Here is an 18,045-nt window from a genome sequence, read left to right as displayed (position 1 = left end):
TGAGGGTTGGCAGGCACTCCTGGGCCATGGACCAAACCCCAGCATCTAGTATCACCCACAGGGGGTATTGTCCTTATCCCTGTTGGGGAAACAGGATTGAGAACAAACCTGCTTAAAGCAGAATTGTTGTTTAGTTTCTCAGTCATGTCTGAATCATTGTGACCCCCTGGACTGTAGTCCGCCAGGCTTCTCTGTCCACGGGATTCTGCAGGCAAGAATACTGGATTGGGTTGCCATGCCCTCCGCCAGGAGATCTTCCCCATCCAGAGAACCTCCCAGAAAGGTAGGAAAGGACACAGATTTACTGTGGAACCAGCCTGAAGCCAGAACTGGGACCTCTGTCTTAAGTCACAGAGGCTGGGGGCGCTGGGAGGGGAAGGGGGAGGCTGGGTCCCGCCTTTTGTGCAGCTGAGCTGACACCAGAGCTCCTTCTTGGTCCCAGATAAGCAATAGCTGAGTTCCCATGTCCCCTGAGGTGGGTTTGCATTTGCACCGTGGCACACCCTCCAGGGACACTTTCTTGATGGCTGAGATGGTCTAGAATCAGCCTGCAATGCACAGGATCCTGGTTTGATCCCTGGGATGGGAAGATCCCATGGAGGAGAAAATGGCACCCCACTGGAGTATTCTCACTTGGGAAATCCCATGGACAGAGGAGCCTTATAGGCTACAGTCCACGAGGTCACAGAGAGTCAAGAGGACTGAAGTGACTGAGAACACATGCAGGCACTCACACCCCTCCACTGTAGTGCTTCTCCAGGGTTGGTTGGGGGTTTGATGGGTGGAGAGGAGCCAGGGTGGGAGGCAGTCATTGTGGAGGATCGAGAGGAGTCAATGGCGGGGGCCCTGTATGTGGGGAGGGTCCAACTGACAGCGGTCCTGTCACTGGCACACAAGCTAGCCAGGGGGTGGATGCAGGACGGGGGAGGGGACAGATGGCCCCTACCTTCCTGTACCCGCACTTGAGGGGCACTCTTATTCCTGTTTTATCTGCTCCCAGACTGGTCCTCCTAAGAGAACAAGAGGCTGTCAAGCACAGCTCTTGCCTTGTGTAACTGCTTCCTCCTGGGAGGTTCCCAATTGCTGGAATCCTCCTCAGGGCAGCTGACTGGCAGAGAACCAGGGCTGGAATGTGCACAAACTACATTCCTGCTTGCATCAGGTGTCTGCAGGCTGGCCTTAAGAGCTCACACCAGAGGAGGGAGCGAGCAGGGGGGCATCCACCAGTGCCCGGGAGTCCTGCAGGACTGGGGTCCCTCTGCTCTGAGGGTCCCTTGGTGCTGGGTCCCTCTCTTCTGGGTCCCTCTCTTTTACGTCCCTCCGGGGCAGGGTCCCTCCATCCTGTGGAGCCTCAGTGCCATGGTCTCAAGTGGTATGCCTGACAAAGAGACCTGGGTGTGTGCACGGGGTGGGGCACGGGTGGTCTTTCGGGGGGTTTGAAGATCATCGTCTTCAGCAGCATTTCATTTAATCCTTGTAGAGGTTGATGGAAAGTACCTGTGTGTAGCTGACAATATTAATATGAATCTTCGCTTTTTCTTTTAATTTGGATTGGGGTGTGTGTGTGACTTCCTCTCCCAATATGTTTTATCCCTTTTTTTTTCCCCCATTATGTCTCTGTGTAGAGAACACAGTACCATTTTTTGCTACTAGTTTATATTAGTTTTTGTTTTCTCTTTTATTTTGGATAGGGAGAATCTATTATTTTCTTTCCCGTTTTTTTTTATCCTTATCATTTTTTTTTTTCTTTTTCCATTATGACTCCTTGTTGAGGACACAGTACGTTTTCTGCTACAAATTTATATTAGGGCTTCCCTGGTGGCTCAGTTGGTAAAGATTCTGCTGGCAATGCAGGTGATTTGGGTTCAATTTCTGGGTTAGAAAAATCTGGAGAAGGGAATGGCAACCACTCCAGTACACTTGTCTGGATAATTACATGACCAGAGGGGTCTGGTGAGCTATAGTCCATCGGATCGAAAAGACTTGGAAACAAGTGAGCAACTTTCACTTTTCAATTTATGTTAAAGTTAATTTGTGTTTTTTTAATGTCTTATTTGTGTGGTGGGCAGATGTTTCTTCCTTTTGTTCTCTCCCCTTGATTCCTTCTTGCCTTTCCTAGTGCTGTTTGTTGGGGTGGGCACAGACGTCCGTGGATCTTGGGTGTCCTCAAGTCCAAGGGTCCAGTTTGGGTGTTGTGGAGCCTGGGCTGTTGAACCCACAAGGAGCTTCCACCCAGAAACTTCATGACAGGAGGGTGAGGCTGGACTCTGCAGGAACAGCCCCCATCCCCCACTCCCATGGCCACAATCTGGACCCGGGCTCTGGGCTCCATGTGACCAGTGACCCTGGAGACCCCGTTCCCAGAAACAGGGCCTCAACCCTGGAGGCACCAACGATGTGGCCCTCTGTTGGGTGTCCTCAGTGCATGCCCAGCCCCTGAGCAGGGGGCTGCCCTTGGTGCCCAGAACAGGTGACCAACTTTTGTGTGCAGGTTCTGAGCATCATGAAGCAGCTGGAAGCCCATGTGAGGACCTGCAGTTGGCGCACATGGAGGAGGGCACCAAGAGGAACTTGCACTCTGGACACATGGTGTACATGACGGCCCTCATGGAGGTAGGGGTGGGGGAAGGGGGTACGGACGGCGTGGTCTTTCAGCCAAGGATACCCACGTCTCGTCCAGGCAGGAAGGGTAGGGCCTCTGAGGGGATGGGCACATGTCCACTCAGATGGACATATGGTCACTCCAGGCAGAAAAGGATGACCTCGAAGTGGAAAACAGGTCCACTCCCGTTAGAGGATGCTGACCTCTAAGGGGACGGAAACACATCCACTCAGATGGACACAAGTCCACTCAGATGGACACATGGTCACTGAAGTCAGGAGAGGCTGACCTTTAAGGGGACAACACATGTCCACTCCTGTTAGAAGACACTGACCTCTAAGGGGACGGACACATGTCCACTCCAGGCAGGAGAGGGCTGACCTGTAACATCAGTCACTCAGAATTCCCGACCATTGTGCGTTTCTGAACTCACACCTGTCCCCCTAGCCTCTGGGGTGTCTCTCAGAATTTAGCTATACCAGGTCCCTGACACGTCTTTTCCTGTGTCCGGTTTTGGGGGTGTCCAGTCCATTCTCTCAGCTGCTGGCCAAGTCACTTAATGTTTCACTCTGGCCTCGGCCCCCAGTGCCCCCACCACAGAACCTAATAACCCTTGAGTTCTGGATGTTATGACCTGGGCCTCAGGGTGGATGTACCTGCTGGCCTCACATGCTCCCTGGAGTACAGACTTCACACAATATTTTAAGCACTACTCTCTGCTGCTGTGCACACATGCACACCCAGGCATATCCATGTACATACAGATACTGAATGCATGCACACCTGCGTGTGCACCTGTACCTACTGGAGCATATACATACACACACAAACACACACCAGAGCAAAGTCACAGCTCCCCACTGCCACTCAGGAGAGGCTGGGTCCCTTGGGAGTAGTTTCCATGTTTTATGTCTTTGTGTGTCAAGAACCCCCACCGGTCTGTAGAGTGGCTGTGCTGGGGAAAGTCCCCACCCACTCCTCTGTCTCTCACTGCAAGGCCCTTCTCCACCACCCTAGCCCAGAACATCCTCACAGAGATCTCGGAGTGACTGGAGAACAACCCCCATTATGTGGTTAACCTGGTGTGCAGAAACTTCGAGGGCATGATTGAGGACCTGAACAAGTACCTGATGGGCTACATCAAGAACATTTTTGGGGACATGCTGTGTCCCCGTGGAGTGAGCAGGGGCCACAGGCTCCCCATGCTCTTGGCAGCGGGGGTGGTGGGAGCACTAGGCCTCACAGTAATCAGACTATCCATTCGCTGCATGAGGCTGATTCAGGCACCAGATTACGCTGCTCACGGAACCCCAGTAATCCATCCACCACTGTCTCCATTCAAACACCCCAAAAACCAGCCATCACTGGCACCCCCAATTAATCCACCCTGCCGGTCTATATTCGGACACCCCCAAAATCCATCAATCATGCCTCAAGATGTCGCAGTAACCCACCCGCCATTTCCTATCAGAAACCCCAATAATCCACCCAACTCGGTTACCACTCAGGCACCCAAATAATTGACCCGTCACTGCTCAAGACACCCACGTATTCTACCTATCACCGTCTCCACTCAGACACCCCAGGAATCTACACACTAGTGTCTCTACTCAGACATGCCAGTAACCCACCGATGATTGTCTCTTCTCACAGAGAACCCAATAACCAGCCCATCATTGCTTCAGTTCAGTTCAGTAGCTAAGTCGTGTCCGACTCTCCGCGACCCCATGAATCACAGCACGCCAGGCCTCCCTGTCCATCACCAACTCCCGGAGTTCACTCAAACTCATGTCCATCGAGTCAGTGATGTCATCCAGCCATCTCATTCTCGGTCGTCCCCTTCTCCTCCCGCCCCCAACCTTTCCCAGCATCAGAGTCTTTTCCAGTGAGTCAACTCGTCACATGAGGTGGCCAAAGTATTGGAGTTTCAGCTTTAGCATCAGTCCTTCCAATGAACACCCAGGATCGATCTCCCTTAGAATGAATTGGTTGGATCTCCTTGCGGTACAAGGGACTCTCAACAGTCTTCTCCAACACCACAGTTGAAAAGCATCAATTCTTCAGCGATCAGCTTTCTTCACAGTCCAACTCTCACATCCATACGTGACCACGGGAAAAATCATAGCCTTGACTAGATGGACCTTGGTTGGCAAAGTAATGTCTCTGCTTTTTAATATATTATCAAGGTTGGTCATAACTTTCCTTCCAAGGAGTAAGATTTCATGGCTGCAATCACTGCTCATAGACACCCTAATAATCCACACACCACTGTAGCATCTCGGACACCCCCAATAACTGACACATCATGTCACAAGTCACCCTAATATCCCCTGTGCACACGTCTCATGGGCACCTGGATGATTCTCCCCCCAGGAGGTGCTGACTCTGCACCAGCTGTGGTCCCAGGCCCAGCAGCTCATCCTGTCGTACAAGGACAAGTCATCCATGAGTCAGCATGCACAACTGTGGTGCTGTATCCCCTACTGGTGGGGGAACCAATGGAGCTCCAAGACCTCATCCACTACCTGAGCACATGAAAAACTGCAGCCACCCAGGTGAGTTCCACCTTCACACCGGGACACCTGGTCACACGCACGTCCTAGCACATGGGGCTGGCTTTGTGTTCAAGTGGAGAAAGGGAACAGGACATATTAGGAAACGTTATTCTGTTCACCACTTGGGGAGCAGGGCGTGGACATCCTTTGGGAAGTTTGCGTCCACCACAGGGGGTCAGGATGTAGACAGGACGTGAACATCCGTGCGGACATTATTGTGTCCACCACATGGGGCCAGGACGTGGATTTCTTTGGGGTCACTGTCCAGCCTGCCTTCCCTCTGTAACAGGATAAATTCATGAGTCCACACCGCTGTGATCCCCTGCTGGCTGAACTTTGGTCTTTGTTGGACATCTGAATTGCTGACTGCCACGGAGGACAACGTCTGGGTGGGTGACGGCACAGCTTGGTGACTGCATGGGCAGGTGACCCCATGGGTTACTGGTCACATGGGCGGGAGACCGTGTGTGTGGGTCAGCGTGTGTGTGGGTCACCGTGTGGGTGGGTGACTGTGTGGGTGGGTGACTGGTTTGAGTTGCTGACTGCAGGGTGGGTTACCATGTGAGTTGCTGACCCAGTGAGTGGGTGACCACGTGGGCGGGTGATGGTGAGAATGGGTAATCACGTGGACAGGTGACCCCATGGGTGGGTGACCACGTGGGTTGGTGGCCACGTGGAGGGGTCAATGCATATGGTAGTGACCCCGTGTGTGGGAGACCATGTGAGTCGGTGACCACATTGTTTGTTTGACCACATGACTCCATGTGTTAGTGACTGCACACATGGGCGGCTAACCCCACAGCCGGCACCATGAACAGCATCCCCTCTCCTGTCCCAGGCAGGCTGTTCCTGGCCGGCATCAACCTCACAGAAAACCTGGAGTTTGTCTGCGTCCACCTGGCCTGGTACCTGGAGAAGCTGATCTAGTGGGGGGCTCCCCTACCTTTGAGCATGGGTGCGCCGCCAGCTATACCAACACCATCGCAGGCGCCTTCATTTGGGCCGACGGGTTTGTTGGTGACTTCATCGGGTTGAACTGGAAGCTGCTTCTGGGCTAATGGAGCCCGCTTGTGTGGAGCTGGGCATTGCATAGGCCGCTCCTCGTTCACATCCTGTGACGTCACTGGGCTGAACTGGTTGCTGCTTCAGGGCTAAGGGACTGCTCATGGGTGAAGCTGGGTATCACGAACCTGGGTTTCAGTCACGTCCTGTGACGTCACCGGCCGGAACCGGAAGCCACCTCGGTGCTGGGGGATGGCGTCCTGAGGAGCTGGGCATTGCGAAGCTACTCTCAGTCCTGTACCGAGGGGCTTTTCATCTGTCCGCTCATCCACTGAATGTGGGTGACTGCTGAGGTGGGGCCAGGTGGCAGGGTCCATGGTCTCCTCTGTCCTCCTTATGTCCTCTGCAAATGCAGGGTGTGAGGTGGTGATTAAAGGTGAGTGCATGACTTGTACAATCACGTCCTCAGGGAGACACACCTGGTTCTCAGGTCTGTGACTTCCCCATGGGAGAGGCAGGGGTGTCTCCTCACCCTGGGCGCTGAGAGTAGCACACGGTGACCCCCAGCTGGGGAGGGGAGGAGGCACTATGACACTATGACTGAGTGCATAGCGATCCCACTGTTAAATCCCTGTTATTAGATAAGGGGCTTCCCTTGTGGCTCACTTAAGAGGGCCTTCTTATCTCTCCTTGTCATTCTTTGTAACTCAGCATTAAGGTGGCTATATCTTTCTGTGACTCGTTTGCCTTTCTCTTCTCTTATCTATTTGTAAGACCTCCTCAGACAACCACTTTGCCTTTTTGCATTTCTTTTTCTCGTGGATGGTTTTGATCACCACCTCCTGTACAATGTTAGGGACCTCCATCCATAGGTCTTCTGGTACTCTGTGTGCCAGATCTAAGCCTTGAATCTCTTTGTCACTTCCAACGTATGCTCACTAGGGATTTGAATAAAGCAAAGAAACAGAGGAAATGAATAGAATGGGAAGACTAGAGATCTCTTCGGAGAAGGCAATGGCAAGCCACTCCAGTACTCTTGCCTAGAAAATCCCATGGATGGAGGAGCCTGGTGGGCTGAAGTCCGTGGGGTCGCTAGGGGTCGGGCACGACTGAGCGACTTCACTTTCACACATTGGAGAAGGAAATGGCAACCCACTCCAGTGTTCTTGCCTGGAGAATCCCAGGGACGGGGGACCCTGGTGGGCTTCTGTCTATGGGGTCACACAGAGTTGGACACGACTGAAGTGACGCAGCAGCAGCAGAGATCTCTTCAAGAAAATGAGACACACCAAGGGAACATTTCATGCAAAGACAGGCACAGTAAAGGACAGAAATGTTATGGGTCTACCTAAAGCAGAAGAGATTAAGAGAAGTATCAAGAATACACAGAAGAACTGTTAAAAAAAAATCTTAATAACCTGGATAACCACAATGGTGTGATCACTCACCTAGAGCCAGACATCCCGAAGTGCAGAGCCAAGTGGGCCTTAGGAAGCAGCAGCTTGAAGAAAGCTAGTGGAGGTGATTAAATTTCACCTAAGCTCTTTCAAATCCTAAAAGATGTAGGTACTGTTAAAGTGCTGCACCCAATACGCCAGCCAGCTTGGAAAACTTGGCAGTAGCCACAGTACTGGAAAAGGTCAGTTCTCATTCCAATTCCAAAGAAAGGCAAAGCCAGACAATGTTCAAACTACCGCACAACTGCACTCAATTTACATGCTATAAAGATAATGCTCAAAATCCTTCAAGCTAGGCTTCAACAGTATGTGACCTGAGAACTCACAGTCCACACACTCAAACAGTTGATTCTAAATGCATAGTGATGCCACAAAGATGGTCAAGGCAAAGACACACAGTGTGATTTTATTTATGTCTAAATCAGAGAAACAAAATACTCACTGCAACGTACAAACTTCTAAGCATGAAGAATCTTATGTTTGAACATGAAATATCCTGCTGAAATTGTAAAATATGTTTAAAGTGAAATTCATTCTTAATTGTCAATTATTTTGAGACTATGGAAAGAAAAAAATAAAATTACATACACTGGGGCTGCTTCAGTTCAGTTCAGATGCTAAGTCGTGTCCAGCTCTTTTCATTGGGGGCTGCTTAAACTTTCACAGATGTTTTTTTCTTAAAAATTCCCTTATAGTTTTAGAGTCATAATTACATATAAAATGATCAGTAGATTTTCTACTATGTTTGTTTTCTGGACATTTTAATTTCCTTTAATTTGTGAATGTGACTAGAATGTTTTTATATTGAGTGAGTATTAAAAATTACTCCTCTCTTTTGTGGAACACACTGTTTACACTACTGTTGGGAGATATTTTATTGCCAAAAACCTTTTCTAATTCAGCTCTACAATCTGGGTTTTCTATTTGTTTTTTCTTTGTTTTGGCTGAGAATTTTCTCATCAATTTTTAGTATCTTCAGAGTTTCTGTTAGGAATATATGTCTGTTGTTGTTTACTTGAAGAGTCATGTCCACCTCTTTGCCACCCCATGGACTGTAAGCCCACCAGTCTCTTCTGTTCATGGGGATTCCCCAGGCAACAATACTGGAGTGGGTTGCCTGCTCTTCTGCAGGGGATCTTCCTGACCCTGAGATGGAATTCACATCTGCTATGGTTCCTGCTCTGCAGGCGGATTCTTTACCACTGAGTGAAAATAGGTCTTGTATGCATGAAACCCACTTTAATTATGAAGTTTCATAATTGGTGAAAAGCAAAGATGGAGAAGCCCAAACAATCATTTATCTTTTCCCAATTAATAAGAAAAAAAACCAAAACCCTTCATTTCAGTTTACCTTCATTTATTTTTTCAATTAATTTTTCACTGAAGGATAATTGCTTTCCAGAATTTTGTTGGTTTCTGTCAAACTCAACATAACAGTCTTTTTAAACTCATAGTTCTTTTCATTATCATCTTATTCTGTATAAATAACTTTTAACATTTCTTACAGACAAGGTATCTGCTGAGAATGAATTCCCCAATTTTTTGCTCATATGATAATATTTCCTTCTCCTTTGTTTTTGAAGGATATTATTCCTGGACATAGAAGTTAACTTCAGTAGTTTTTGTTTTTTTTTTTTAATTTTATTTATGGACATGTTGGACCTATACCATGAATTTACCACTTAAGCTGTATAATTCATTGATTTGTAATTTATTCATAGGCTGAATAAGCATAACCACAGCCTCATTCTAAAATATTTTCATCACTCCAATGGGAAACACTCTGCAGACATTTTCCATTCCCCCCTTCATCTGGGCCCTTGCATTCACTCCTCTATATTTTCGGTCTTTAGAGAATTACCTAATCTGGGACATATGCGTTCACATAAACAGAATAATGCAATACACAGCGTTTTGGTCCTGGCTTCTTTTAATTAACACAATCATTTCAGAGCTCTAGGATATTATAACTTGTATAAGAACTCCATTCATTTAATGGCTAAATAATTTTGCATTGCATGTTTTGTTTATTTGATCACCAGTTGATGGCCATTTGAGTTATTTCAACTTTTTAAACATTTTTAATTTATTTTCTTTTACATTTACTTATTTTTAATTTAATAATTTTTAAATTAATGGTTTTTTCTGCATCTGGTTATCGTAAGATTTTTAGCTTTCCTTTGGTTAATACGGTCTGTCTCATTGGTTGATTTGCAAATATTGAAGAATCTTGCATCCCTTGGAATAAACCCAACTTGATCATGGTTTTTGATGTCTTGTTGAATTCTGTTTACCAAAATTTTGCTGAGGATTTTTTGCATATATGTTTATCAGTGATATTGGCCTGTAGTTTTCTTATTTGGTCTTGTATTTGGTTTTGATATCAGGGTGATGGTAGCCTCGTAGAATGAGTGTGGAAGTGTTCCTTCCTCTGCAGTTTTTTAAAAGAGTTTTAGAAGGATAGGCATTTTCTCATCTCTGAATGTTTGATAGAATTCATCTGTGAAGCCATCTGGTCCTGGGCTTTTGGCTTTTGGGTATTTTTGATCAGAGCTTCGATTTGAAGCTTGTAATTGGGTGGTTCATCAGTTCTATTTCTTCCTGGTTCAGTCTTAGAAGATTGAGCTTTTCTAAGCATCTGTCCATTCCTTCCATGTTATCCATTTTATTGCCATAGAGTTGTTCATAATAGTCTAATAATCCTTTGTATTTCTGCATTTTCTGTTGTAACATCTCCTTATTCATTTCTAAGTTTGTGATTTGATTCTTCTCTCTATTTTCCTTGACGATTCTGGTTAAAGGTTTGTCAATATTGTTTATCTTCTCAAAGAACCAGATTTTAGTTTATTAATCTTTGCTAATGTTTCTTTCATTTATTTTTCATTTATTTATGTTAAGATTTTTACGATTTCTTTCCATGTACTAATTTTCACTATTTTTATTTTGTTGTTGTTCTTCTTTATCCTATGTTTTAGGAGTCAATCGAGGTTGTCTCTTGGATGCTTTTCTAGTTTCTTGAGTTAGGATTTTATTGCTAAAAACTTCCCTCTCTGAACTGCTTTTCCTGCATCCCATAGGTTTGGAGTTGTTGTGTTTTCATTGTCATTTTTTTCTAGAAAATTTTTTTATTTCCATTTTGATTTCTTCACTAACATGTTGGTTATTTAGAAACATGTTGTTTAATCTCCACGTGTTTGTGTTTCTTATGTTTTATTTTCCTTCTAATTGATATATAGTATCACAGTGTTGTGGTCAGAGAAGATGTTTGATACAATTTCAATTTTGTTAATTTTCAGTTCAGTTCAGTTCAGTTCAGTAGCTCAGTTGTGTCCGACTCTCTGCGGCCCCATGAATCACAGCACACCAGGCCTCCCTGTCCATCACCAACTCCCGGAGTTCACTCAAACTCATGTCCACAGAGTCGGTGATGCCATCCAGCCATCTCATTCTCCGTCGTCCCCTTCTCCTCCCGCCCCCAACCTTTCCCAGCATCAGAGTCTTTTCCAGTGAGTCAACTCGTCGCATGAGGTGGCCAAAGTATTGCAGTTTCAACTTTAGCATCAGTCCTTCCAATGAACACCCAGGATCGATCTCCCTTAGAATGGACTGGTTGGATCTCCTTGTGGTACAAGGGACTCTCAAGAGTCTTCTCCAACACCACAGTTCAAAAGCATCAATTTGTCGGCGATCAACTTTCTTCACAGTCCAACTACTGAGGTTTTATTTGGGACCCAAGATGTGGTCTATCCTGGAGAATATTTCATGTGCACTTGAGAAGAAGGTGTATTCTTCTCCATTTGGATGGCATGTCCTGAAGATATCAATGAGATCCATCTAACTCACGTATCATTTAAGACATGCGTTTCTGTATTAATTTTCCGTTTTGATGATCTGTCCATTGGTGACTGGGGTGTTAAAGTCGACCAGATTGTTTTACTGTCAGTTTCTCTTTTTATGTCTGTTAATGTCTGTCTTATGTATTGAGGTGCTCCTATGTTGGGGGCATTGATGTTTACAATTGCTATGTCTTCAACTTATATTGACCCCTTCATCACTCCGTATTGTCCTTCCTTATCTATGGTAATGTTCTTTAAAGTATGATATGAGGATTGCTATTCCATCTTTCTTTTGATTCCCATTTGCCTAGCATAAATTTTTCCATCCTGACCCTTTCAGTCTGTATGTGTCTTTAGGTCTGTAGTGGGTTTCTCGTAGACAGCATGTACATGGGTCTTTTTCTTTTAAAAAAAAAAATTGTGTATTTAGTTTAATTGGAGGATGCTTATTTGCAGTATTGTGGTGGTTTTTGCCAAATATTGAGTTGAATCAGCCATGGGTGTACATGTCTTCCCCATCCTGAAACCCCGACCACTTTTCTCCCCAGCCTATCCATCAGGGTTTTCCCATCGCACCGGCTTTGAGTGCCCTATGTCATGCATCAAAGTTGGACGGGTGATCTATTTCACATATCGTAATCTACATGTTTCAGTGCTAGTCTCTCAAATCATCTCACTCTGGCCCTCTCCCACAGAGTCTAAAAGTCTCCTCTTTATATATGTCTCTTTTGCGGCCTCACATATGTGGACCTCATTACTATATTTCTAATTTCCATATATATGTGTTAATATACTCTGTTGGTGTTTTTCCTTCTGACATACTTCACTCTGTGTATTAGGTTCTAGTTTCATCTACCTCATTGGAAGTGATTCAAATACCTTCATTTTAATAGCTGAGTTATATGTATCACGGTTTTCTTTTCTATTTCTATGCTGAAGGACATCTAGGTTGCTTCCATAACCTACCTGTTGTAAACAGTCCTGCTATGAGCATTGGGATACACATGTCTTTTTCAGTTCTGGTTTCCTCAGTGTGTATGCCCAGCAGTGGGATTTCTGAGTTCTATGGCAATTCTGTTCCAGTTTTTAAGGAATCCCCACACTGTTCTCCATAGTGGCCGTTCTGGTTTGCATTCCCACCAACGGTGTAAGAGGGTTCCCCTACTCTGCAGCCTCTCCAGCATTTATTGTTTGTAGCAGCCATTCTGACCAGTGGGAGATGATCCCTCATTGTGGATATGATTTTCATTTCTCTGATAAGTGATATTGAGCTTCTTTTCATGTGTTTGTTAGTCATTTGTATGTCTTCTTTGGAGAAAAGTCTCTTCTGTTCTTTGTCCCATTTTTTGATTGGGTCATTTATTTTTCTGGTGTGGAGCTGCTTGCATATTTTTGAGATTAATTCTTTGTCAGATGCTGCATTTGCTATTATTTCCTCCCATTCTGAAGGCAGTCTTTTCACCTTGTTCAGAGTTTCCTCCGTTGTGCAAAAGCTTTTAAGTTTAATTTTGTTTAATTTTGCTTGTATTTTCATTACTCTGGGAGGAGTGTCATAGTGGATCCTACTGTGATTTATGTAAGAGTGTTTTGAATATGTTCTCTTCTAGGAATTTTATAGCTTCTAGTTCTGCAATTGAATCTTTAATCCATTTTGAGTTTATTTTTGTGTATGGTGTTAGAAAGTGTTCTCGTTTCCTTCTTGTACCTTTGGTAGGCTGGTTTTCCTAGAACCACTTGTTAAAGAGATTGTCTTTTCTCCATTGTATAGTTTTGCATTATTTGTCAAAGATATGGTGTCCATAGGTGTGTGGATTTTTCTCTGGGCTTTCTATTTTGTTCCATTGATCTACAGTTCTGTCTTTGAGCCAGTACCATACTCTTTTGATGACTGTTGCTTTGTAGTATAGTCTGAAGTCAGGTAGATTGATTCCTCCTCTTCCATTCTTCTTAAGATTGCTTTGGCTATTCAAAGTTTTCTGTATTTCAATACACATTGTGAATTTATTTGTTCTCATTCTGTGAAAAATACCATTGACAGCTTGATAGGGATTGCATTGAATCTAGAGATTGCTTTGGGTAGTATCATTTATTTGATGTTTCTCTTATTTCTATCATTTTCACTAGTGATTCTTCAGATCCACGAACATGGGATATTTCTCCCATCTATTTGTTTCATCTTTTATTTCTTTCATCAGTGTTTTAACGTTTTCTATATATAGGTCTTTTGTTTCTTTAGGTAGTTTTATTCCAAAGTATTTCATTCTTGTCATTGCAATGCTTAAAGGGATTGTTTCTTACTTTCACTTCCTGTTTTCTCATTGTTAGTGTATAGAAATGCAAGGAGGGAGCTCGGTGGAGAAGCCTTGACCAGGCAGGGCTTGGGTCTGCGGTTGCTGCCTTGGGGTGGGGAGTCTGAGGCTGGATCTCTGCCTCTGGGCCTGGGAAGATGGTGCTGGGGTTTGCCCGGTGAGTGAGTTACTTCTGTGCATCCAGGTGGCTCTGCTACTGGGAATCTGCTGCTGCTGCATTGTGTGTCTCAAAGACACTCACACCACACCACAGCTGATCCCGAGCTAGCATCGACTGGCACCGCCCACCCAGAGGGCTCCCCAGCGCTGCGAGTTGGGAGTATGGCGACCCCCACTCTCCAGTCATCCTTTGCACTTAATTACCGGATTAATTTTTAGAGTGTGAAAACCCAGTGGATCATGTTGGAAACACAACAGCAGCCCTGGATCTTGGTTATGGTTGTCTCAAGTTCGGGGGTCAGGCCTACAGGGATGTGGAGCACACTTCCGTGCAGTGCCGGGCCCTGGATGGAATCGAGTGTGCCAGCCGGAGGACCTTCCTCCGAGAGAACAAACCTTGTATAAAGTATACCGGACACTACTTCATGACCACTTTGCTCTCCTCTTTCTTCCTGGGATGCTTTGGAATAGATCGTTTCTGCCTGGGACACACTGGCACAACAGTAGGGAAACTCTTGACCCTTGGAGGACTTTGGGTTTGGTGGTTTGTTGACCTTATTTTGCTGATCACTGGAGGGTTAATGCCCAGTGAAGGCAGCAATTGGTGCAGTTTGGCCCAGAGAGGCAAGGCTCTTGGATTCATCTCCGCAGGCTCAGAACTCCTTGATGTCAGGCCTGATCAGTATTTTCTCTTGTTGGAGAGAATGGGTTTGATTAGGAAGGTGGCTTCAGACTGGATGTTCGACCCCAATTTGACCTTGCAGACTAAAAATGACAAGCAGACACTATTGTGGGTATCCAGTTTCCAGTTGCATCTTTCCTCGTGTACCAAAAATATAAAGGATAGTGATTAACTTTAAAAAAAAAAAAAAAGAAGTGCAAGGAATTTCTGTGTATTAATTTTATATCCTGCAACTTTTCTATAGTCATTGATTAGCTGTCATAATCATCTGGTTGTGTCTTTAGGGCTTTCTATGTTGAGGATCATGTCATCTGCAAACAGAAAGTTTTACTTCTTCTTTTCCAATTTTGATTCCCTTTAATTTTTTTCTTCTCTGATTGCTATGGCTAAAGCTTCCAAAACTATGTTGAATAGTAGTGGTGAGAGTGGACACTCATGTCTTGTTCCTGACTTTAAGGAAAATGCTTTAAATTTTTCACCTTTGAGGATAAAGTTTGCTATGGTTTTTATCATATATGACTTTTATTATGTTGAGTTGTGTTCTTTCTATGCCTGCTTTCTGGAGCATTTTAATCATAAGTGTATGCTGAATTTTGTCAAAGGCTTTTTCTGCATCTAAGAAGACCATCATATGGTTTTTATTTTTCAGTTTGTTAATGCAATATATCACATTGATTGATTTCCAAATATTGAAGAATCTTTGCATCCTTGGGATAAACCCACTTGGCCATGATGTCTGACCTTTTGAACATGTTGTTGGATTCTGTTTGTTAAAATTTGTTGAAGAGTTTCCATCTATGTTCATCAGTGATATTGACCTGTAGTTTTCTTTTTTTGTGGCATCTTTATCTGGTTTTGGGACAGGGTGATGGGAGACTCATAAACTGAGTTTGGGAGTTTACCTTTTCCAATTTTTTGTAAGAGTTTGAGTAGGATAGGTGTTAGCTCTTTAATTGTTTGGTGGAATTCACCTGTGAAGCCAACTTGTCCTGGGCTTTTGTTCGTTTGAAAATTTGTTTTTATTACAATTTCAATTTCTGTGCCATTGATGGGGTCTCATAAGATTTTCTGTTTCTTCCTGGTTCAGTTTTGGAAAGTTAAAGCTTTCTAAGAATATGTCCATTTCTCCCAAGTAGTCCATTTTATTTTCATAAACTTTTGATAGTCATCTGTTATAATCCTTTTTATTTTTGTGTTGTCTGTTATGATTTCTGCATTTTCACTTCTAATTTTGTTGATTTAATTCTTTTCCCTTTCTCCTTGATGTGTCTGGTTGCTGGTTTGTCTATTTTATTCTCTTCTAAACGAACCAGCTTTTAGTTTTGTTGATTATTGTTATAGTCTGCTTTGTTTCTTTTTCACTTCTTTCTGCCCTAATTTTTATGATTTCTTTCCTTGTACTAATCCTGGGGTTGTTCATTTCTTCTTTTTCTAGTTGCTTTAGGTGTCAAGTTAGGTCACTTATTTGATGTTTCTCTTGTTTCTTGAGGTAAGCACTTATTGCTATCAACCATCCCCTTACCACTGCTTTACTGAATGGCATAGGATTTGGGTTCCCGTGTTTTAATTTTCTTTTGTTTCTATGCATATTTTGATTTCTTTTATTATTTCTTCTGAAATTTGATGGTTATTCAAAAGTAAGTTGTTTGGCCTCTGTATATTTTTATTTTTAATAGTTTTTTTTTTTTTCCCCGTGAAGTTGACATCTAATCTTAACTCATTGTGATCAGAAAAGACGGTAGAAATGATTTCGATTTTTTTGAATTTACCAAGGATAGATTCAGGACACAGAATGTGATCTATCCTGGAGAATGTTCCATGTGCACTTGAGAAAAAGGTGAATTTCATTGTTTTGGGACGAAATGTCCTATAGATATCACTTAGTTCTAACTGGACCATTGTATCATTTAAACGTTGTGTTTTCTTGCTAGTTGTCTCTTTGGTTGATCTATCCATTAGGTGTGAGTGGCATATTAAAGTCTTTTACTCTTACTGTTTTACTGTTAATTTCCCCTTTCCTACCCATTAACATTTGCATTATACATCGAGTTTCTACTAGTTTTGGTGCATATATATTTATACTCATTATATCTTCTCTTGGTTTTGTCCTTTGGTCATTATGTAGTGTCCTTCTTTGTCTCTTTTCACAGCCTTTCTTTCAAAGTCTATTTTATCTGATATGAGTATTGATACTCCTGCTTTCTTTAGGTCTTCATTTGCATTACATACCTTTTTCCAAACCTTTATGTTCACTCTGTATGTGTCCCTTTGTATAAGGTGGGTCTCTTGTAGACAGCATGTGAAGGGGTCTGCTTTTCTTGTCCATGCCTCTGTCCAATCATCAATCGACCTTTTTCCTTGGTGCATTTTCTGGTAAACTGTAGACATCAGTATGTCTCTCCGTTCGTATTTCAGAAAGAATGCCATTAGGTAGTGAGCCATGCTTCTTTCCAGCAATTTTCTATGTATATAAACTTTATATAAAATGAAATATATCAATCATTTTCTTCCAAGTCATGTTAATTTTTAATTGAAGTATAGTTGATTTACAACGTTGTGTTCAGTTCAGTTCAGTTCAGTTGCTCAGTAGTGTCCTACTGTTTGCGACCACAGGAACCGCAGCATGCCAGGCCTCCCTGTCCATCAGAAACTGCTAGAGTTTACCCAAGCTCATGTCCATTGAGTTGGTGATGCTATCCAAACATCTCATCCTCTGTCATCCCTTTCTGCTCCTGCCATCAATCTTTCCCAGTATCAGTGTCTTTACAAAAGAGTCAGCTCTTATCAGGTGGCCAAAGTGTTGGAGTTTCAGCTTCAACATCAGTCCTTCCAGTAAACACCCAGAACTGTTCTCCCTTCGGATGCACTGGTTCGATCTCTTTGCAGTCCAAGGGACTCTCAAGAATCTTCTCCAACACCACAGTTCAAAAGCATCAATTTTTCAGTGCTCAGATTTCTTTACAATCCAACTCTCACATCCATACATGACTACTGGAAAAAACATAGCCTTGACTGGATGGACATTTGTTGACATAGTAATGTCTCTGCTTATAATATGCTGTCTATGTTGGTCATAAACTTTTTTCCAAGGAGTAAATTCTTTTAATTTCATGGCTTCAGTCACCACCTGCAGTGATTTTGGAGCCCCCCAAAACAAAGCCAGCCACTGTTTCCCCACTACTTGCCATGAAGTGATGGGACCAGATGCCATGATCTTAGTTTTCTGAATGTTGAGCTTCAAGCCAACATTTTCACTCTCCTCTTTCACTTTCATCAAGAGGCTTTTGAGTTCCTCTTCACTTTCTGCCATAAGGGTGGTGTCATCTGCATATCTGAGGTTATTAATATTTCTCCCAGCAATCTTGATTCCAGCTCGTGCTTCTTCCAGCCCAGCGTTCGTTATGATGTACTCTGCATATAAGTTAAATAAGCATGGTGACAAT

At 43.9% G+C, this 18,045-nt stretch overlaps 1 protein-coding gene and 1 pseudogene across 1 annotated transcript in view; one reads left to right on the top strand and one right to left on the bottom strand.

The window, feature by feature from the left end:
* Nucleotides 1–6,108: 6,108 nt before the first annotated feature.
* Nucleotides 6,109–15,703, top strand: LOC129557904 (TM2 domain-containing protein 2 pseudogene; annotated as a pseudogene).
* LOC129557933 (renin receptor-like) overlaps nucleotides 9,236–18,045 on the bottom strand; it is a 42,996-nt gene continuing 34,186 nt past the window's right edge. The window contains exon 11 of the transcript XR_016037003.1: nucleotides 9,236–18,013. The gene's annotated coding sequence lies outside the window, so the exon portion shown is untranslated. The remainder of the gene's footprint in view (nucleotides 18,014–18,045) is intronic.

This window comes from Moschus berezovskii, chromosome Y (genome assembly GCF_049115385.1).
Source record: "Moschus berezovskii isolate FMDL1 chromosome Y, NW_MosBer_1.0, whole genome shotgun sequence".
In the NCBI taxonomy this organism is placed as follows: domain Eukaryota; kingdom Metazoa; phylum Chordata; class Mammalia; order Artiodactyla; family Moschidae; genus Moschus; species Moschus berezovskii.
This window is presented reverse-complemented; position numbering and strand designations above follow the sequence as displayed.